Here is a 24,471-nt window from a genome sequence, read left to right as displayed (position 1 = left end):
GGTTGAGATACATGCATGTATCACCTGTTATTATCACTGATGCAGAATTAAGCGGTCACACATTTTGGGGGGGTTTCAATATAATTTTATTTTTTCATTTGTGGTTACTATTATAGGGTAGAACTCCTCTACCCATGACTTTTGAGCCCACTTTCTTCCATTTCTTCCAGAATGTAGCTCCATCATTTATGTCCTCTTTCACTCAAATCATCAATTCAAATTCATCCACTGAATTTTACTCTCATGATACAAATGTGTTTTATTTTCTCTATCCTAAAACCAAAAACATCTGCATTGGCAAGGCAATCCTGAACCCCTTACCCCTAGTTACTCTGCTCCTTCTAAACTGCTAACTTACAAAAGTGTCTTATAAAAGTAACATATCATAAGAGATATATTACTTTTTCACTACCCACTTAACTTTAAAAAATAAATGATGATTTTATCTAAGCGATGCATGTCTTAAAATCAAATGATACTAAGATAGTAATAATAATTATTATTATAATAACAAAATCCACTAGCCAGACTACTTCAAGTCCCAGCTTACTGAGGCAAACTGCCACAGATGTGAACTCATTTAAATTATTGACTGGCTTATTCTGGTATTCATCAGCAAGTTGCTCAATAATATGTATATATCATTATTATTGATACGTCTCTCATAAATGACCTATTTATTTACTATTGTGTTCTGAGGATACAGTTATCTAATCCTGCCCAACCCACCAGCGGTTCACCTTCCATTATTGTCTTAATATATTAGAAGGAACTGCAAAATCCTTCTCACTACAGTTGAAGAAATCAAATAATCTATTTGTTTCCTAATCCTTCTTCTGAAGTAACTCCAATCTGTACTGGATGACTGCTAGCCAACTGCATAGCTATAGATCTAGAATATCGCTTTACCCCATCCGCCTTCTGTCCTCCACCCCTCTCCGGTGTTGCATTCCCAGTTTCCAGAGTCTTATGTTTTGACCATTGATAACTTATTCTTTCTTTTGCAGGCTACTTATCCTGCAGTAGTTTTTTGAAGAACTCTCCTGCAAAATAAGATATCTGTGAGGTCTTGCATGCAAGAAATAGATTTTAATTGCCGTCTTGACCCTGCTGGACACTTGGATATAAAGTTTCAGATCAGTAATCAATACTTCTCAGTCTCTGAAGGCATGAACTACCATATACTGTGTCTCAGTGATACTCTTGAATAGTATAGTAACAATCTTATTTCTGCTCTGTGATATGTGGACTCCTTTGTTTTTTTGTTTGTTTCGGGGTTTTGTTTGTTTTTTTTTTTTTTGGTTGTTTTTGCTTTGTTTTGTTTTTCTTCTTTGCTACTTTTAGGATAAAAAAAGTTCTCTTTGTTCTCAAATTTTAGAACAGATAGAATCATTTTATCTTCATTTGTGATGATAAGCAGTTGTTGGGATCTTTTTGTCCGGACACACATCTTCATTATTTGGAAATATTTCTTTTTTATAATCTTCTTCCACTTGCTTTTTCCTATTCACTTTTACTAAAATACACATTACTTGAAAACTGGACACCGTACTATAATATCCCATTTTACTTTTCTATTTTCTATCTCTGCCTTTTTTCCTATTTTCTGGGAGATAATCTCAACATTATTATAAGCTTTCATGAAATGTCTAGTGATCTTTGGCTATCGAATCATGATTTAAAGTGAGATACTAAAAAGCTTATTGAGACTCTACATATGTGTTTGATGAGGGTGCTTTTGAATGAAGGACTTCAGAATAAAGTTCTACCATGGAATCTCAAATTGCTTATGTCTGTAGTTTTGTTGTGATTAATGTTTGTTTGCTTGAATCTTGTTTGAATCTTTTTAGGCTAATTTCTTCAGAGATGAATTTTCAAATCTCTCGCCTGGTGCTACACACCTGGCTGTTTTCATACTGGTAACTGATGGGAGCAACAGGATGGGAACTGTAAAGTTTAATCTTGCATAATTAATTAGTTACAATCATAATTATTTACGAATTTGGTGAATCTATATTTTTATTTTTTAAAGATCATCTCAGAACCTTTAAAATATGTGTATACCTACACACAAACATATTCACATATAAAAATATAGAGGGACAGTTGAAGAAACATTGCTCTAGAAAGAACAGCACCATTCCTTGTAGTATGAATAGATAGTGTATTCATGGATACTAAAAATTGTAAATGGGTTTTATAAAATTGTACCTGTACCGGTTTTTCAGAGATGAAAAGTGTAATCAAACCATTAAGTAAACTACTTTCATATCATAAAGGGAAAAAAAGTTCCCATTAAATTTATATTTCACATTATATATATATATACATATATATATATATATATATATATATATATATATATATATATTCATATATATTTCACATAAATCCTATGTGCTTCCTAGCCCTTTTTTGTACTCAGTGCTCTGACGTACCAGGACAGTTGAGTATTTCCTCATTCAGCCTAAATTTTCCTGCCAGGTTTTCGGAGTAATTTTCAGCATACTCCCGTCCCCTCAGGTTTTTCTCAGACTGTCCTTGCTTAATACAAATACATTTGGCAGTAACCAAGCAGGAGGTTTCACAGCAAGATCACTGGCTGTAGGCAGATGCCTGGCCAAAAGCGTGCAGGTGGTCCAGTGCTGCCCACACTCCAGACATCCCTGCCAGCCCTCCACTGTAAAACTTCATCATCATCCAGTGACCCCAGCCCCTCACTCTTCAGTGGGTCTGACTGTTAGGCTTGGTGGGGTTCCTTCTGTGTTTAACCTATTTTTTTCTTTACTCTCCATCTGCCCTAGAGGTAGTGGCTGTTGATGACATTTATTGTTTTCTTATTCCTTAGAGTTTTCTTTACTTCTTTGCATCACAATTCCCTTTTACTAGTTAATTTTCACCTTAAGCTTTTGTTGTTTTTCATTTTGTTGTGTTTTCTGACCCCTGCCTGGACACTAATACAAAATGGAATACAATTGGGGCGCCTGGGTGGCTCAGTCGGTTAAGCAACCGACTTCTGCTCAGGTCATGATCTCATGGTTAGTGGGTTTGAGCCTCACATTGGGCTCTGTGCTGACAGCTCAGACCCTGGAGCCTGCTTCAGGTTCTGTGTCTCCCTCTCTCTCTGCGCATCCCTGGCTCACACTCTGTCTCTCTCTCTCTCTCAAAAATAAACATTAAAAAAATAAAAAAAAAACAACAAACAACAAAATGGAATACAATTACTCAAAAATGAAGATTTCTCCCCTGCTTTCACTTCTAGTCAAGTGTTTAAACAACAATTTTATCAGTGAGATCCATTCATTGGCTCTAACAGCAAAAATTATTACCTGGCCTTATAAGAAGAACTGTGGATTTAACGATCTATAAGGAATACCTTCTATCATCGCCACAACCTGCTCAGTAATGTCTTCTGTAATGTCATTTACTAAGGATTGGTAAGTACTGTCCCTGTCACCAATATTTCAGACAATTGCAAGTCTGTTTCCAATATGTGTTTATTTTTTTCTAAATGTGTTTTAATGTCATTGAAAAACGATAATGAATACAAGATGGATGGGAGGTATGCCTTTCCCTTAAGTGATGACACCAGGATTGGGAAAACGGAAGCATCAAATCTTCCGGACCACCTTGATGCTGAGATGCAGACCAATTTGGGTACCATAAGCACAGGGATTTTTGCTATGACAGAATATATGCATCCCATGTAGACCTTGCATTTTGCAAAATCTTAAAATCCTCAGGGCTAATTAGAGAAATAAGGTTGAGCTAGTGCACTTGAAACTAGTGTAATTCTATAACAGGAATGCACACATGCGACAACAAAATCCTTGGGACATTGAGAAGTAACTTCTTTAGTGAAGGCAGGCAGCTCATTATGGCTCTAGACTTTCCTGTAGTGCTAATAAGATTACACCCCCAAAAATGAAAATAAAGTGAAAATACTGGCTTGTTGACCCTATGATAAGGCAGATGGAACTGGACCTCTAAGCATTAGGGGGAGGTAAAACATGCCAGGAACCTAGAACTGTATAAGTCTCAGGATTTACATCTTCATGAAAGAACAATCTGCAAGTATTTCCTTTATCATTAAAGCAACAACAAAAATGTAAAGCCAGTAGCATTTTTCCCTGGGCAATATCCATGCTTGTTCCTTTCTTGCTGAAGATTATAATTCTATTAATGATATTCTGGCTGCCTTTACTGCAGAAAATAGTTCATACTCCAACATATGTCGATTATAGTGTACATAACTTTCCTGTTTTCCAATCACTGTTTTAGAAACATGCATTGTAGCAGAATGCAATGCATATGAAAGTTGAATATCTAAAAATTTATCTCCTTAAAATTCTTTGCTCAGTTACCTTTAATGTGTTCGTGTTACTCCTACAGATAAGCTTATCTCAGCTGGAAGTCTGATGGCTTATACCATTAATCACTTACCTTTTTCTGTACTCTGATGGAAGACTCATGGTAAAAATGTAAACTCAAAGTATGATATACAAAGCAGTGTGGTCTTTTACTTATGGGTAGTACAAATTATGTTGCTAGCCATGTTTGTCTTTAATTGCCAGAAAGATAAAAGCAAAATTAAATTTCAATATTAATTTTTATAAATGTTGTATCCCATGTATCTTATCCAATCTGTCATGATGAATGAGTGAATAAAAGATTCTACAGATTACATGTCCTTCCTGTATATTTTGTTTTCAACTAGAATTCCAGACTTCTAGAGCAGAATATCTATAACATAGAAAAATAAAGATAGGAATTATTTTTCCAAATTAGAAAATAAATTGGTATATGCATTATTTCTAAGAGAAAGTGTTTGAGATAATAGTTACTTTATTTAAATATATTTTAGTTACTTTCAAAATAACAGACAAGGGACTATCTGAAGACCTGTTATTTTATAATTTTTGACGATGTGTAGAATGTACCAGAATGACCTAATTATGTCTGGGATTAAAGAATTCTACGTTCATCAATAAAATTCACTCTCTATTAAAATAATAACACCGACAAGTTGGTTAAAGTTGGTATTTGCAAATAAAATGCCATTAGGAAACTGTGATTCCAGGATTGCAACATATGTTACTAATCAGGTCTTTTAGAAACATTTTAATCTTTGGAGAATTATTTTTTTAATATGATATAATATCAATGGGGAGCTTGTCAAATGATCCTTTATTGAAATATTTTCCTTTGTAGTTCTTAACTAGCTGGGCATTCTACTGCACCACTACTGATGTCATCTATGATGTCATGTGGGTGGCAGCCATCAACATTGGAGCCCACAGACTGGGAAGTCCCCAGGATCTCTTTAATGGTTCCCTCCTCTGGCTAAAGATTGGTGCCACATTTGATTGGGCAATGTTGACAATCTCATCAAAAGTGATACTTCCACTGTGCTTAATGTTTTCTGCTTCTTTCTGTCTCTTGGTGGTTCCTTAAAGTCTTTGATCAGGGCAGAAGCAGAAGGTCCCACTTCAATCTGGATCTGCCTGCTCTGAATGGTTAGATTCACTGTAATTGTCAGACCCTTCTAATCACCGTTTGCCTTGGTAAAGTCATCACCAACCTTTTTTGGAAACAGACTCAGGGGGTTGATCTTCTGGGCCAGGGCAGACACGTACCAACTTCCCCAACGGGGAACCTCAGGTACAGGACTTTGATCTCATTGGGGTCAAACTTAGGTGACATGGTAGAGGCAGATGGTGTTGCATGATTCTGGAGGACTAAAGAGAGCTGCACCTGGGTCTCCTCTGAATTGAAAGCCAAAGGACTCAGTATCAGTAGTTTCTGAAAGAAAGCAAGTGAATTCTGATAAACAGTTGATATCTACAAACATTGATTTTATCACTAGTACAAAACATAGCTATACAAAAATGACATTTGCGGGGCGCCTGGGTGGCTCAGTTGGTTAAGTGTCCGACTTCAGCTCAGGTCACGATCTTGGAGTCCGTGGGTTTGAGCCCCGCGTCGGGCTCTGGGCTAATGGCTCAGAGCCTGGAGCCTGTTTCGGATTCTGTGTCTCCCTCTCTCTCTGCCCCTCCCCCGTTCATGCTCTGTCTCTCTCTGTCTCAAAAATAAACGTTAAAAAAATTTTTTTAAATGACATTTGCAAGATATATATGTTCTATTAAATATATAATAAAACCTCTTACTGAACAAACTCTTGCATGTAACTAGAAGAGGTCATATCAGAGGTAAACCAAAAATAAAGCCCCTTCCTCACTTTTTAATTGGATTGTTGCTATTGAGTTATAGGAGTTTTTTTTTTTATCTCATTTTGATAGTAATATTTTATCAGATGTATAATTTGCAAATATTTCCTTCTACTCTGTGGGCTGCTCTTTTATTCTATTGATTGTGTTCTTTGATTCATAAGTTTTTAATTTTAATGTGGTGCAATTTATTTATGTTTGTTTTGTTGCTCATACTTTAGCATTACCAATGCTGTCATTTCCAAAACCAAATGCTGTGAAGCTTTTCCTATTTTCTTCTAAGAGTTTTATAATTTTAGTTCTTGCATTGTAATCAATGAATTTCAGCTATTTTTTTAAAATGTGTTTAAGAGTCCAAGTTTATTTCTTGGCCTGTAGACATACAGTTTTCCTACAATCATTTTTGAAAACATTGTCTTTTCATTGTTGGATGGTCTTTGCACCCTTGTCAAAAACCATTCACCCATATATATGAGGGTTTATTTCTCAGCTGTCTATTCTGCTCTAGTGGTATATATGTCTGTGTTTATGTCAGTAATACCACAACAATGTAGAAATCAAAACAGTGTAAATTTTGAAGTTAGAAAGTGTTAAGACTTCCAACTTTGTTCTTTGTCAAGACTTGTTTTGGTTATTTGAGGTCCCTTAAGATTCCATATGAATTTTTGAATGGATTTGTTTTCTACTTGCAACATTATTATGATTTGTAATGATTTTGTTAAATTAACATGTATTAAATAGAGCCCCAGGTGAAAGATCAACAAAGCTCAACAAAGACCTCAAGGGAAGGTGAAATAGAGAAGTTTATTATGCATAGGTACACAGCATGTCTTGAGGCCACTGCATGGGGAAGTAAAGGCAGGGTGCAGAGTGTGAGGGGTAGGCCCTGGGGCATGTGTTTTTATTAGTGTTCACAGGGGGCAGTGTTTTTAGGGTTTCCTGGGCTAAGGCTGGATTGGTCAATTCAAACCCAAAATAATGGGGGGTTGGTAAAATAAGCAGGGGTCTTATTTAAAGGACACATAGGTAGAAAGGAGGTAAGGCAGAAGAGATTATAATCAGGGGTATTGGGGGAGACATATCAGGAACTTAAACTTTCTTGTGACTCTCCAGGATGTTATTGAGGGCATGCACTTGGGAGACGGGCTAGTGTTCATTCAACCAGCCAGTTAGCCCATAAAATGAATTCTGAGGAAGCAAAATCATGGAGTAGTTTAAACTCTCAACAGTATTTTGATAGGAATTTCATTGACTCTAGTTTTCAGCAAACAGATCTGTTACATCTTTGGTTAGGTTTACTCCTAGGTATTTTATGCTTCTTGGTGCAATTGTAAATGGGATCGATTTCTTGATTTCTCTTTCTGTTGCTTCATTTATTGGCCATTTGCAGCAACATGGATGGATGGAACTGGAGGGTATTATGCTAAGTGAAATAAGACAGTCAGAGAAAGACAGATGTCACATGTTTTCACTCATATGCAGAACTCGAGAAACTTAACAGAAGACCATGGAGGAAGAGGAGGGGGAAAAATAGTTACAAACTGAGGGAGGGAGGCAAACCACAAGAGACTCTTAAATACAGAGAACAAACTGAGGGTTGATGGGGAATGAGGGAAAGGGGAAAATGGGTGATGGGCATTGAGCAGGGCATTTGTTGGGATGAGCACTGGGTGTTGTATGTAAGTGATGAATCACAGGAATCTATGCCCAAAATGAAGAGCACATTGTATACACTGTATGTTAGCCAATTTGACAATGAATTATACTAATAAAAAAATGAATTGCATTGACTCTGCAGGCTCCTTTGTACAATATTGACATCTTAACAGTATTATCTTTAATCCATGAAAACAGGGTGTCTTTCAATTTATTTGTGTCATCTTTAGCCTCTTCCAGCTATATTATGTAGGTTTTAACATAAAATTCTTTTCATCTCCTTGGTTAGGTTGATTTCTAAGCAGTTATTCTTTTCAATGTTGTTGTAAATATTTTTTTTTTCTAATTTCCTTTTGGGATTTCTCACTAGTATATAAAATGGAAGTATGGTGTGTTTTATATCCTTTGACTGCTAAATTCATTTACTAGTTCTAACATTTTTTGTAGGATCTTTAAGATTTCCTACATATGAGATTATGTCATGTGCAAATAGAGAAAAATTTACTTCTTCTTTTCCAATTTAGCTGACTTTTATTTCTTTCTCTTACTTAACTGGTCTGTGGAGAACTTCCAGTATCATCTTGAAAAGAAGTGGTAAAAGTGGTGTTCCTTGTCTTGTGCCGGATCTTAAAGGAAAAGCTTTCAATCTCACCAATAGTAAACTATCAGCTAAGGGTTTTTCTTCTATGGACTATTATGTCATGGTATATTTCTTCGATTCCTGGTTTGTTGAGTGTTTTTAGCATGAAAGTGTGTTAACTAATGTGATTTTTAAGGACTTTATAACTGCAAATTGACCCTAAGGATGTTAAAAATGTTACGTCATTTCATTCTCTAGAAAAATTCCAAATAAAATTTGCTACATTTATTTATGGTGCAAATAGTAAGAAGAGATATGTTCTTAGACTATATATAGGCAAGGAATATGTAAAAATTGAAAAGTCAGAGAAAATTGAAAGTTGATTGGTAGGAATAGAAAGATCAATTTCCTAGGTACTATATTAGTAATACAGATTTTATTATATGATCAGATATTTAATTCTCTTAACTGTATACATTCATATAATAGACTTCGTGTATTCTATATAAATTTTAAAAGGCCATAGCATCTATTAGCATAAAGCAAAATAGCTTGCATTTAATATTTTCCTTTTTAATATGTCTATATATTTTTAAATTTTTTTAATGTTTATTTATTTTGAGAGAGAGGCAGACACAGAGTGCGAGCAAGGGAGGGACAGAGAAAGAGGGAGACACAGAATCTGAAGCAGGCTCCAGGCTCTGAGCTATCAGCACAGAGACTGACGTGGGCTAGAACTCATGAGCCATGAGATCATGATCTGAGCTGAAGTAAGATGCTTACCCAACTGAGCTACCCAGGTGCCCCAATATGTCTATATTTTATAATAGCATTTAAAAATATAGTTCATAAACTAGTCTTATTATTTAGCAACTTTGGGTATCTTATTAGTTAAATTTACTTTATAAGAAAAGGTATCTTGTAAGAAAAGTATTTTACTTTGTTGACTAAAATGTACATTTATTGATTAAAACTCATTAGAAACACATTGGATTTTTTTTCCTACCAGTAATTGATATTATTAGTATTTCAAATAATATAAAATGTTGCTGTTGCTTCTAAAAATCATTAATAATTGAACAGCCTCTTTTTCTCTAATTACTGTAGTGACTGAAACACAGATTGTCAAATATATTGCTTAATAAAGAGTAAATGACAATGTTCTTCAAATATAGCTTCTCGTAGCACTAGCAAGATCTAAAGATTTAGAATTTTTATACTTAAATGATATTTTCCTCTGATGAAATTAATCGTATTCAATTAGTAAAGAAAATATGTATGTATAGGTTGAGGTAGAGTTATATGGAGGAAACACAAGATCATGGTAGATATGATCCTGATAAACACTTCTGATAGCTTGGGTGATGGAAATTTATTCAGCAATAATTAAAATAACAAAAGTTAAACACCAACATAAATTTAGGCTATTTCAAAATAATATTATAATACATGTTACTTCTAGAATTATTTTATATTTTTTAATCTTTATTTTCAAATCTAAAAATAATTTAATTTTTATGAAATATAAAATTACTGTCACTAGGCACTGGTTGAAATGTTTCCATCAGTTAAATTGTAGCATTTGGGTGAGCTTTCTATTAGCCTGTACTTGTGTCTTAAATATTGACAGGAATTAATTAGTTACATTTGGAGATTTTTCCTTTCTCAAGAAAGGAAGGGAGACCTTTACTGTATATTAAAAAGCAACTAAAATGACAGATGCTATGATAGACACAACATAAGATAAAGCAAATGCTAGATGATTTAGGTTGGTAATTGACAAATATGTGGTACTGTTTAACACTTTTGAAGGAAAATCCTAAAGAAAGAGGATTAAGCATACAAGTTATATTTTAAATTAATCACTATTAATTTTGTACTGCTATTGACCAATTTAACTGATTCCTTTGCTTTTTACTCTACCCTTCTTGACAACTACTTCACCCATTCTGTCTCTTCAAACTTGTACTCTTTTCTCTGTGCACCTGCTTTCTTTTTGTTTTTAATAATTTTTTTTAATGTTTATTTATATTTGAGAGACAGAGCATGAGTGGTGGTGGGGCAGAGAGAGAGGGAGACACAGAATCCGAAGCAGGGTCTGGGCTCTGATCTGTCAACACACAGCCTGACGTGTGGCTCAAACCCAGCAACCATGACGTCATGACCTAAGTGGAAGTCGAATGCTTAACCAACTGAGCCACTAGGGTGCACCAACACCCCCCTTTTTTTAAATCTTAAGTAGACTCCATACCTAGTGCAGAGCCCATTGTAGGGCTTGAACAAGACCCTGATATCTACACTTGAGCTGACATCAGAAGTCAGATGCATAACTGACTAGGCCACCCAGGCACCTCTCTCTGTGCACCTTCTTAAGTTACACTGTTGCTCCTACTTCACTGAGGAAATGGAGTAAGTTACAAGGGAACTCCACATGTTCTAAGCACTCAATGACTCACCTACTAGTTTCCAGAACTTCATTTTCTGCTTCCAGATCTGCTACAATATGTTAATTGTTTATGTTACTATCTCAGTCAGGTCCTTTCAAAGATATATATCAATTCATTATTTTTATTTTACTGAGGGTCATCAGTCTCACAAATCTCCCATTACTGTTCTACATCATTTATTTTCCTCTACTGAATCATTTCATTATTAGCACATAAATACATGTTGGTTCCACCGTTTTAATAATAATCATTTACCTGATTTCATTTATCTTCTAGATACCACTCCGCTCCCCACTCCATTAAAAATCCTTGAAAGAACTGGCTCTACCTTATGTCTCCAATACTTCTTTTTACATTCTCTGGTCTAATCCACCTTTATCCACATGGCTTCACCCAAACTGTTATTGTCACGGTCATCAAAGACCATTATATGTCACATAAATTCACCCCACTCATTTTACACACTTTTCCCATTTTATTCCAGCACCCCACACTGTTTTCCCATCTCATCTTTTCAATTTCTCCCCAACCTGTTATGATTGGAAAATTCCAAGATTTAGTATTCATTCCTTTATTCATCTCTTTCTTTACCCTCTCCTCTGGGGATTTCATCCTGCCTCTTGTGTTTAAATATCATCTATATATTGAGTTCCCCAAACTTGTATCTTTAAGCCCTAGCCTATGACCTGACTTCTGAAATTTTATATCACAAAACATACTTAGCATAGAAACATGGGGGTACAATTAACATCTCAAAATTAACATGTATAAAGCTGAATTTCTTATGTTATTCCATCCTGACCTCATCCTCACCCAGTCTTCAGTTTACCCCTTCATAATCAATGCTAACTTCACCCTTCCTTCCAGTTGTTCAGTTGAAAAGCTTGAAATCATTTGCTATCCCCCAACACATAAATTGTTTCCTTTTTTAAAAAAATATTTTTAAGTAATCTGTACACCCAGTGTGAGACTTGAACTCACAGCCCCAACATGAAGAGTCTCATGCTCCATGGCCTGAGCCAGCCAGGCACCCCTATATGAATTGTTTTCAAGGTCACAGTTCAATCACCTTAACTGTGATACCTCACTCTATGCCATATGGATTTACATCAGTAGCCTTTTAACTGATGTTTCAGATTCCATCTTATTCTTCATACTCCTAACAAGAATTATTCTTATAACATGCGAATCATTCCACATCTGTTCCAAATTCCCCCATGGTTTCCCATTTTCTTCAGGACAAAGGCCAAATCCACATGGTTGAATACTACCTACCTCTAACTCATCTCTAACCTTATCTCCTTCCTCTCTTACAGATTCCCTCTGCTATAGCAATGTTGGGTTTTGCTGATTCTAGAACACACCAGGCATTAACCTGCCATATAATCTTTGTTCTGTCTGTTGCCTCCATCTGGAATATTCTTCCTCCATATAACTTTCTCCAATTTCACCTCCTTGATATTTCTACGCAGATACCACTCAAATACCAGCTACCTTGGATTTTAATGTCCCCAACTCACTTGATGCTATTTACCCTAATTTTTCCATGACATTTATAACCTTATACTTTGTTATATAACAAATGATTTCATATTTATAATATACTGTATTATTTATTATACTATTTTCATTCTCTGCCTTTCCAGAATGTTGAATGCAGAGATCGTTTGAAGTTCTTTTCACTAGTAGATTCTAAGTGCACAGAAGAGTGCTTACACATTCATAAATAATTACTGGATGTATGAATAAGTAAATAACTGAACTTACATAATATGGAAATGTATTCACCTGCTACATCATAAGGCATATACAAACATGTATATAAAAAGAATAAGATTAAAAAATAAGTACCTGCATTAGACACCTTAACTTCATCATAAAACACAATGGGCCATTGTGAATGCTTGTGGGTATTGTTGTTATTGTTGAGGTAATATTTATAAAGAAAGGAAAATAGATTAAAATTTCTACTTTTTGATTTTAAATATTTTCATATGCAGTGCCAAATTAAACTGAGCTTGGTTTACTTATATTTAATTGTTTTGGGGTTTTGAATGATAAAATAAATGTATCATTAAGAAATATTAAGAAGTATGATATAAAGTAAAATGAGTTGTACTAGAGTATTAGATATTTAACGTAGTGCAAGAAATACACTAACTACATTCCAAATTTATTATGTGTGTCTTATTAATACTTTTATTATTAAAAATTAAAATCTTATTGATTGATGAATAAAATGCAATGTAAATATTCTAGACTGAGCGAGATGGTGTGAGTTCTAATTATAATTCCACCACTACCTTACAGACACAGAATGGGGCAAAATATTTGTTTCCTGCACTTGAGATTTTTCATATGTATAATTTGAAAGTTCAGTTAGAGGGCTAAGTTTCTTTCCAGCTCTGAAAATATACGACTTTGTCAGATAAAAAAGTAATTTTAAGTATTTTAAAATGCTTTTAGAGATGCAAGCTTTATTCTATGAGATGTCCAAGTGATATGTACTTTTTTATAATAGTTACCCAGATGTTTCTGCTTAAACTTTTAGATCTAATAGTCAACGGGTGAGAAAAAAAGAAAAGCATAAATTTTAAAATTAAAATCACAACAGGCTTACAACAATTCAGGAGTTTCTTTTGATCTATAAATTTTTGAGTCATATTTTTATATTAAAATATGCTTTGTTGAAAATAATAAAAAGTATTTTTTGAAAAAAAAGATTTTAATTTAATTTTCATGATAGTAAGATTTTAGGTTCAATTTTATCAAATTTTAGAAGTACTCTTGGGATATTTCACCTAAAGTCATATTTCTCTGCATTTTCTTTGAAGTTATTTTATAACATATTCTTCTGGTTTGGAGTCCCGTATTCACAGTTCTTAATTACTCAGGATCTTTCTCTTACAGGTTGTATGTTTTGTCTCACAACATAATTACATCATGTGAATTTCCTGTATCTCATATACTGTATTGCCAGCTGTCCTTAACAACACCAACCATGACACTTCTCTGTAAGCACATAAGAAAGGGCTTCTTGTATATATGGAGACAGAATTTACATAGATACATTTCCTAAAACTTTATCGACAGGAATGTCAAATTCCAAGATGAAGAATAGTATTATGTGAAATATCTACAAGAGAAAAATATTCCAACAGTATTTAGTGAATAAAATGTGACATATTACTAATAGCATTTAATGAAAGTAGTCTGAGTTTATATAAAGTAAATTAGGCAAAATAATGGGAAAGAGGCAAGAATTGGGTTTCTATGCCTAAAGTTTACATAATTTGGGGGTGTTTTTGGTTTGCTCACAGTTTGAGAAATATGGGCTAGGAACTCTAAATAATGAATAATTATTATCAACTACTGCTTTTATAATAAGATATTGAGGCAAGCACAGAAAGGGATATTTAATCAATCATTTTGGTTTTAATTTTCACAAGGCTGCATACTTTTAAAGGTTTCTAGTATCATTTATATCTTTCTTCACCCATCAGAGGAACACATGTCAAAACAATGAATAGAATATATCACCAATGTTTAGAATGTGGTACATATGGGAAATTGAACTAGACATGTTTTAGTCCTTATCTAAATTCTCTTAAAGTTAAATTCTCACAACAATGCAAGGTAGCTATCAGTCCCATTTCACAATGGGATGAAAGGAATTGCCTTTCAGGATGAAAGGAATTGCCTAAGCTCAAACAGTTGTAGAAATTTTTTCAGATATATACACTATTTCCAATGGGCATGTTCACAAGTATGGGTATGTATTCAAATTCAGGACTGCTTCACTGAAGGTACTACATATGAATTCTTAAATGTTTCTTAGAAAGTTGATACCAATAGATGATTATTAGCAAATCTTACAGTGTTCTGGTGACTAGCATCATGTCATTATCATGGATAAATTAATCCTTTTAGAAAAGACCCTTAACTACAGAGAGCAAACTGATGGTTACCTGAGGGGAGGGATGGAGGAACAGGTGATGGGGATTAAGGAGTGTGCTTGTTGTGATGAGGTTTGGTGTTGTATACAAATTGAATCACTATACTGTATGCTTGCAACTGATATACTGTATGTTAACTAACTGGAATACAAACAAAAAAACTTTAAAAAAGAAAAGCATTTTTAGGGTCAACAAGTAACATAGAGCATGTTTAATACTTACTTTATATTATGTTTATTATAGAAGCAAAAACATTTTCCCAACAGAAGGTCTTACATTCTATACTGTTTTATATTTTTGTGATGTACTGAAATATTAACAGGGAAACAGTGCTGTTAAACAATACTCTACAAGTGCAGTGGGAAACATGACTTCATAAGAAGAAATCAGTTTTATAAGATTATTGTATACTTTTCCATATGATCTCTAATTTGATACATTTTTATTATATCCTAGAACATGTTGCCTGTGCTTACTGTAGATATAAAGTAATGCTGAATTCCACAACATCATAAAACAGCTTACAGTATAAGCAAAGACATCTGTTAATAGTACCATGAATACATATGAACTGTGGTGCTCAAATGGCTTTGTTAGCAAAGCATCTCCTCCTAATTTATTTTTACAGCAAATGAAAGCCTCATTTTTCATGGTTTGGTAGTTGCATTCAAACATACCAATAATTTCAAATGCAATCACTTCTATACAGCCAATTTTATTTTTGAACAGAAAATGGAATTGTTAATGTTTTGTTGATGGGGAGACAGCTTCTCCAGCAGCAGCTGCCTCAATCTTTGCTTGATATTTTTAAATTGATTTTAAAATAATATTTTTAGCAAAATTTAGGAAGTTTTATTTTACATAAGAATTGGATATGATTTCCAAATATACAAAACTGAAAATTATAAACATTCTCTCTCAGAGCCTTGGAACTGGTCATTTATTTTCCTATATTTTTGGTAGCTGAAAGTATTTTTACATAGGAAAATGAAAATATTAAAGATTTTTATGATTAACATATGTCACAAGAAATTATCTATAAGTAAGAGGTATATGAAAACAATATCCTTTAGAGAACAGAATACAGATTCTGGGAAATTATATGACTGTGGAAAACTTTAACTTTTTCAAATAGGTTACTTCATATACCATTTGAAAAAATTTAATGTTTATTTATTTTTGACAGAGAGAGAGAAAGAGACACACAGAGCATGAGCGGGGGAGGGGCAGAGAGAGAGGGAGACACAGAATCCGAAGCAGCTCCAGCCTCTGAGCTGTCAGCACAGAGCCCGACGCAGGGCTCGAACTCACAGACTGCGAGATCATGACGTGAGCTGAAGTCGGACACTCAACAGACTGAGCCACCCAGGCGCCCCCTTCATATACCACTTTTAAATCACATATTCCAAAGTAGGGATGACAATTTGATATGTATGTATTTTTATTTATTCCTGAGTCACAAGATATAAAATGATATAACCTTCACCCTAAATATATAACTCTTGACTTCCAGGTCAAATATTAGTGTTTGCCTAAAGAATTCTATATTGAAGTTTGGCAAAATTTTATAAACACATTACAGCATCATGTTGTCTATAAATTGCAACAATAACAATATTATTTAATGACTCACTTAAGCATTTGTGTAAAAGAGTTTAATGCTTCTCAAAATGCTCCAAAATATAAACAAATGAAGTTTGATAGAAATTAAATGACACTAGCAGCATTGTAAGAATCTATCATAAAACAATGATAGAGATAATAAAGTAATGACACATTTTGTCATGTAACAAACAGCATGGCATGCAACATAAATGAGGATGTGGGATAAACTTGCAAGTCTAGAAGACAATGACACGATTACTACTAATTATGGTAATATTTTCGTTTTAAATGTAATATTTTAAATGTAAATTATAATTTATAATTTCCACTTATAGGCTTCAAACATTTTTTCACTCTTCTATATACAGTAACATGTTTTTCTCACAACTTTACCAAGAAAATGCCATTATTATCTGCTGTTAATATATGAAGTTTCAGAAGGAAAACAACACAAGCCACACAACTAAAGAAAATGAGACCAGGATTTGTGTGCAACTTGACAGTCACTGCAGGCTATCATTTTAATTGTGAAACACAAAGAATCACACATAGTGATTTTTAAAAATCATTTTTTAACAAAGACCACGAGGACAGATGGTAAACAAAAAGCTGAGAATCTCTCTCTTGAACTGCTGATATCATGATCCCATGTCACTTTCAGAAGCATAGGCATTATAAGGCAGAGGGAGTGTGCCTGTGACACATGGGAGAATAAGGCCAAGGTAGACAGTGGCCTGCATCGTTGCCATATTGAACACAAGAGGTGGTTTATGATATGAAACACAAACCTAGACCAGCTAGGAACATCAGTGCTCCAGTGTCACCTAGGTTATCTATCTCTGCTCCTCTAATGCCAGCTCCCTTAGAAAATTACAAACCAGCAGCTACATCACCTTCCTCAACAGAGACACCAGAAACCCCGCCGAAGACACTGGGGGAAACAAGAAGAACTCCATCAGCTCAGCATTGTAGTCCAACAAATGGGAATGGCAGGGCGACTGAGTCCTTCAAATGGCCTTTGGCAAAACAATCAAACTCAAGTGTCTGGCACAAAATTCATGAATGATCTGCACTAAGGGACTCTATGCTGGAATCAGTATTTTGGTTGTGGTGCTGCTAACTTTTTGGTTATCATCATTACCAGAAAGTATTTCTACATCAGAAACAAGTGGCAGCAACTAGATATGGTTTCATTTCAGGCCCTCTAATTGGAGTTTTGCAAAGTGCATCTCATGTGTGCATCCAAGCAGCTGATACCTACTTTATTGAGGAGCATCTTTACATATTGGATGAAGACCCAGTGGCCATCTACTGCTTTATGCCCATGACTGCAGAAGACAGTGATCAGATGACACTGTGAAAGATTCTTTTAAGCTCCAGGGTCATTTTTCTCTGTCAGTTCTGCCTGGTGGAGAGACGGTAGCTCAACTCTATGTAGTATCAATGATATTGATAATACAGTCCTATTTTTTAACCCTAAAATGGACTCAATCTTTCTGGGCATTACAGAGCTCTATTCTAAATATCAATACTGTAAAGATGCATTTTTTTTTTTAGACCCCATGAATCCTATATACTTTAAAAAGAATACTCATTGGGAAGACAGGAAATGGTTTCTATCCTGGTCTCCCATCAAGGAAAGAAGAATGATAAGTAAAAGCAACAAATCTGATTTGACAATTAAATACTTTCCTTGGAAGCATTTCATGATTATTTTTTCTCTTATAATTCTAAATGTAACATATCTTGGGTTTTAATTTATTAGAGATAATCATATCCATACCACCTTGATGTATAGTGATAATTCCAATAAGATGGTACTTCTGAGGAGTCTTTGAAAAGCAAAAACACTGCAGAAAGGCAAGGATTAAAAAAATGGGGGGGGTGGGTGGCTTAGTAGGTTAAGCATCTGATTCTTGATTTCAGCTCCGGTTATGATTTTGCAGTTTGTGAGTTTGAGCCCTGCAGTGGGCTTTGCGCTGACAGTGTGGAATCTGTTTGGGAGTCTGTCTCTCTCTCCCTCTCTGTCTCTCTCTCTGCCCTCCCCACTCTCAAATAAACAAACAAACAAACAAACAAATAAATAAACAACAAACAAAAAAATTCCCAGTATTTTTTAGTAATAGCAGATCTATCATTAGTGTTCAATAAATAATTTGTGTAATGTTACATTTCTAAATCTCTTGCAATATGGTATCTATTATTATTTAAACAACTTTCTTTGGGAAAAGTTAATGTTGGATAATTTGGCTATCATCTTATATTGAATATAAAATTTGTTAATAGCTGAGCGGTAGAATGGGTAAAAGGGAAATGTTTAGTTAATACAAAACTCTTTTCTATAGGGGCACCTGGGTAGCTCAGTCAGTTAAGCATCTGACTTCAGCTCAGGCCATGATCTCATGGTCTGTGAGTTCGAGCCCCACATCGGGCTCTGTGCTGACAGCTCAGAGCCTGGGGCCTGCTTCGGATTCTGTGTCTCCCTCTCTCTCTGCCCTCCCCTGCTCATGCTCTGTCTCTCTCTGTCTCAAAAATAAATTTTAAAAAAGATAAAAAAAGAACAACTCTTTTCTGTAAAGATATCAGTGTTGGAAAACGTACTGAATTTTGTTTTGTTTTTGATCTTTCAAGACACTATTCAGATTCCATTATCTACAGTCTGTCTTGGAACTTTAGGATACTAATGAAATTAAGCCTATATGTGTGTGTGTGTGTGTGTGTGTGTGTGTGTGTGTGTGTATGCATTTTATTAAGCCTATATATATATATATATATATGTATACACATATAAATGTTTATTTTGGGAGAGAGACAAGAGAAAGAGACAGGGGTCGGGGTACAGAGAGAGAGAGAGAGAGAGAGAGAATTTGAAGAAGGCTCCATGTCGTCAGCACAGAGTCTGATAGAGGACTCAATCTCATGAACCATGAGTTCATGACCAGAGCCAAAATCAAGAGTTGGACGCTTAAGTGAGTCACCCACATGCCCTGAGTGTATACTTAAACATAATAGATTTTGCACATCTTAAAGTAGCTGAGCTAATCTTCCATTGATGCTTACTTTCTCTCTCTCAAAAACAGTGTGTGTGTGTGTGTGTGTGTGTATATATATATATATATAGTCTAGCCTAAGAACTAAATTATCAAATTTATAGTAAAGGGATTATTTTATTAATACTTTCCCTAAAAGTAATATTTTTAAACCAAAAAACTCATTTCCTTTGCTGTAAACAACAAAAAAATTAGCATTCACAGTTTACCCTACCTGATAGCAAAGTAGTGCTTTCAGACTTAAGCATTAACGCTTAAGGCAAAAGCTGACAACAGTACAGGAAACATAGCATAAGCTTAAATCTGAGATGTTTCTACTGAAATGGCTCCTAAAAGCATCCTCAATGATTTATAGGTTATGAAAGCCAATGCACACTTTGTGATTTTGTATTCATCACTGTGAATTAAATCTTGCTTTTAAACTATTCCCCTACATAGAAAACATAGAACAATAGTCTGCTGATGCTAGAAGAAGATATTTCTTCTGAAAATATGAAAGTCCTCAGAATTCACAGTGTTTCATTCTAATAATACCAAATAAACATCTTTGGCTTGTAATTGACATTCTTTTTTTCACTTTTTCTGATAGTTTCTGAAACAAGCTTCCTAAGATAAAGTATACCTAAAGCAAGGGAGAATTTGGAAATTGCCCTATTACCTCTTTGAAACTTATTTTGGTGTTTCAATTATGAAGTACTAAAAACTTGAAATGCTCACCTAGCTAATTATGCATTATGTTTTTGAGGATACTTTTTTTGAAAAGCCATCTTATGCCTTTGTGGATTAAAAAAATACACGTTATAGTCCTACTATATCAAATAAAACAGAATTTAAGTTCAGTGGAATTAAAATTCTGTATAACACACCTTTGATTTTACCCATCCTGGGAGAAACTTTGGGCACACATTCATTATCTTTAAGAAAGTCAATGGAGAACCATACCCATCACATGAGATAACGTCACTAGATGTGTCTTATTGAAAATGCTGAACCTGGATACGTTGCTCCTTTGAGAAAATTTAAAAATACCCAGCAGTAAATAAGTAAAATAATTTGTTTCCCTGCTTAAAACACTGCCTGTCGGGATGTGGTCAATTAACCAACATGCAGTAACAGATATAAAACACCTTTCAGTGTTTTGACTTCTTGAAAATTATATAGAAAAGCTTGATTTATCTGTTACTGTTGAGAAGACACATTTACTGTTAATACTTTGAATGGTAGGATAATACTACTGGTATAATTTCTCTTTACCTTTCAATTCTAGTGTATTCCCAAAACATGGTGTAGAATCCCTAAAATATAAAGAATCAGTAGTACTATGAATGTAATGAATCTTGTTTCTTTTCTATATACAAATTATAGTAACAAATTTAACCAGTCATATGTACATAATGTAGCATTATTCATACATAATAATTTCTAATGAATTGCAATCGAATTTAGATAACTTCACAATATACTCTAAAACTATCCTATCTAGTAATAAATATTATCAAGGGTTCAACTATTATCTTAAAAACCCTATTTAAAATTAAATGTTCATTTTATAGATTTTAAGTTTTAAAATGTAATGGAATGTGTGAAAGGGCTGACTCTTCTAACTGAAAGGGGTTTAGAACATACCTTTTTTTTTTTTTTTTTACAGGACGCTTACAACTCACACATGAGCAGACTTGAGGATGTCTTCTATTTTTATTTTCAAATGAAGAAATGGGTTAATAGAAAGGGGAAAGGCATTCACATATTTCAAGATTGAAATTTAACCCTCTCCTGATTATTTCTTGAACTTTGTTTTATTCTTCTCTCATCTTCATCTTTTTCACTTCTCCACTTGGGGATAATACTCAGTGTCAGCAAGAGCCCTTGAGATATCAAATTCTTATAGTGTGCCACGGTGGTTAATAAATCATAATTACATTGACATCTTCTGCAAAAGGGTAGGAAGTTTGGTGGCTTTTGAACTTAGGCCAACATCATACTTTCTTGAGTGAGTTATTATTTTGATGAAAACGGAATCATAATTATACTTTCCAAAACCCAGTAAATAACTGTTTAGTATTCTTACAAATAGTAAAATGTAAGTGCTAGTTTGGGAAACTTGATTTATTCATAGTGTTCGTTGCAGATTTTCTTAAAGAATATCCATTATTATGCCACATAAAAGAAGGAAGTCTTGCCACTTGTTACAACATGGATGGAGTGTGAGGACATTATACTAAGTGAAGTAAGTCAGTGAAAGACAAATAGTATATAAACTCATTTGTATTTGGTATCTTAATCAGGGACTTTATTGGTTAAAACTGATAAAGTCACTTATCTTATGGTATATACTTTAATACACCTTCCTATTCCTGGACACAATTTAGGCTACTCTGGCCTGTTTTTGCTTATGCATTTTATTCTTTTATTTCTGATGTGTCTATTCCATTTCATTGGTCTATCTGTCTATTTTTGTCCCAGTACCATACTAATTTGATTACTACAGATTTGTAGTATATCTTAAAATCCAGTATTATGGTACCTCCAGCTTTGTTCTTCTTTCTCAGGATTGCTTTGGCTATTCTGGTCTTCTGTAATTCCATATAGATTTTAATATTATTTGTTATAGTTTTGTGAAAATTGCTGTTGATATTTCGATAAGTATTGCATTGAATCTAGACGTTGCCTTGGGTAATATAGACATTCAACAATATTAATTATTCCAATGCATGAGCACATTTTTTCCATTTATTTGTGTCATCTTCAAGAAACAGAAAAGAGACCCTAAAATTAAATCCAAGATAATAGGGTTAATTAATCTATGACAAATGAGGCAATAATATACATTGGGGAAAAACAGCCATTCAATAAATGGTGCTGGGAAAACAGGACTAGCTACATGTGAAAGAATGAAACTGGATCACATACTAACACAATACACAAAAATAAACTTGAAATGGATTAAAGATCTAAGTATAAGACCTGAAATCATAAAAAACAAAACAAAACAAAACAAAAAAACTAGAAGAGAGCACAACAGTAACTTCTCTGATATCAGCTGTAGTAACATTTTACTATATATGTCTCCTGAGACAATGGAAATAAAAGCAAAAATAAACTATTGGGACTACATCAAAATAAAAAGATTTTCCACAGTGAAACAAAAAGGCAACCTACTAAATGGGAGCAGATATTTGCCAATGATATGTCCAATAAGGGGTTAATATCCAAAATATATAAATAACTCCTACAACTCAACACCAAAGAAAACAACCAAAAATTGGGCACAGGACACAAATAGATATGTTTCCAAATAAGACATATAGATGGCGAACACACATGTGAGAAGATGCTCAACATCACTCATCATCAGGGAAATGTAAATTAAAACCACAATGAGGTATCACAATACCAATTAGAAATGACTAAAACAAAAATGACAAGAAATAACAAGTTTTGGTGACGTGAAGAAAAGGGAACTCTTGTTCATTATTGATGGGAATGTACATTAGTACAGCCACTGTGGTAAACAGTATAAAGGTTACTCAAAAAATTAAAAATAGAAATACCATATGCTCCAATAATTCCACTATTTAACAAAAGAAAACAAAAGCCGTAATTTGAGAAAATATATACATTCCTATGTCTATTGCAGCATTATTTGTAATAGCCAAGATGTGGAAGTAACCTAGGTGTCCATCAATAGATGAATGGATAAGGCAAACACACACACACACACACACACACACACACACACACTCACACAGGGCTATTACACAATAAAAAGGATGAGATTGTGCCATTTGAGAGAACACTGACAGATATAGAAGGTATTATGCTAAGTAAAATAAGTCAGACAGAGAATGACAGATTCTGTATAATTCCATTCATAAGTGGAATCTACAAAGGAAGGAAGGAAGGAAGGAAGGAAGGAAGGAAGGAAGGAAGGAAGGAAAGAAAGAAAGAAAGAAAGAAAGAAAGAAAGAAAGAAAGAAAGAAAGAAAAGAAAGGAAAGAAAGGGAAAGAAAGAAAGAGAAAGAAAGAAAGAAAGAAAGAAAGAAAGAAAGAAAGAAAGAAAGAAAGAAAAAGAAAATCAGAGCTAAAAGTACAGAGAACTGATGGTTGCCAGAGAGGAGGGAAGTGAGTGGGGGGGTTGAGCAAAATGAGTGAAGGGGAGTGGGAGATATAGGCTTCAAATGGAATGAATAACTCGTGGGAATAAAAGACACACCATAAGGAATATAGGTAATGATATTATAATAGCAATGTAACAGGACGGATGGTAACTACACTTGTGGTGAAGATAGCTCAATGTACGAACTTGTCAAATCACTAAGTTGTACACCTGAAACTGATATAACATTGTGTATCCACTATACTCAATTTTTTTTTTCTTTCTCAGCAAGGCCTGAGTTACTGGAATTTTTTTTTTCCACATAAGAGAAGATACTACCTCAACAATGAAAAAGGGAAAAAGGAAATTTGTTAGCCTTCTTTAATTACTTGGAAAAATTTCTTAATGAGGGGGAAAATTAGAATAACAGCCTACATATTATATATGGAAAAATTAATTATCTTCTTAGATAATTGGTTTGGGTAACAAGTCAAAAAAATCTTGAGTGAGAATACCTCAGAGCTAGATATAAATATTCTTAATTTTCTTTACTACTGGCCATTGCTCCCTAAATTGATTAATTAAATTTTAAAGGATAACATGTAGTTTAATTTTAAAAACATGTTCAAAAGAAGTCAAGATTCTTCGAATTTAGAAAGGCAAACCTATAATTTAGGTTTATAATAGCATTAAAATTATGTTCTGCTTGACTTCTTTTAAAGCAACCTCCATAGCTAAAACTTTGATGAACTCTGTATGCCTTCAGAAGAGTCATTTTGCCTTCTCTGGAGTTGTAAATAATGGATTAGTAATGTATAATGTGTTCCTGAAAGCTAGTACTGCCTTGTTTAACA

At 34.1% G+C, this 24,471-nt stretch overlaps 1 pseudogene; it reads right to left on the bottom strand.

The window, feature by feature from the left end:
* Positions 1-3,296: 3,296 nt before the first annotated feature.
* On the bottom strand, positions 3,297-19,199 carry LOC113600362 (60S ribosomal protein L12-like; annotated as a pseudogene).
* Positions 19,200-24,471: the final 5,272 nt, after the last annotated feature.

The sequence above is a fragment of the Acinonyx jubatus genome, chromosome B1 (genome assembly GCF_027475565.1).
Source record: "Acinonyx jubatus isolate Ajub_Pintada_27869175 chromosome B1, VMU_Ajub_asm_v1.0, whole genome shotgun sequence".
Classification (NCBI taxonomy): Eukaryota; Metazoa; Chordata; class Mammalia; order Carnivora; family Felidae; genus Acinonyx; species Acinonyx jubatus.
The sequence above is the reverse complement of the archived record's forward strand: the minus strand, read 5'-3'. Positions and strand labels throughout refer to the sequence as shown.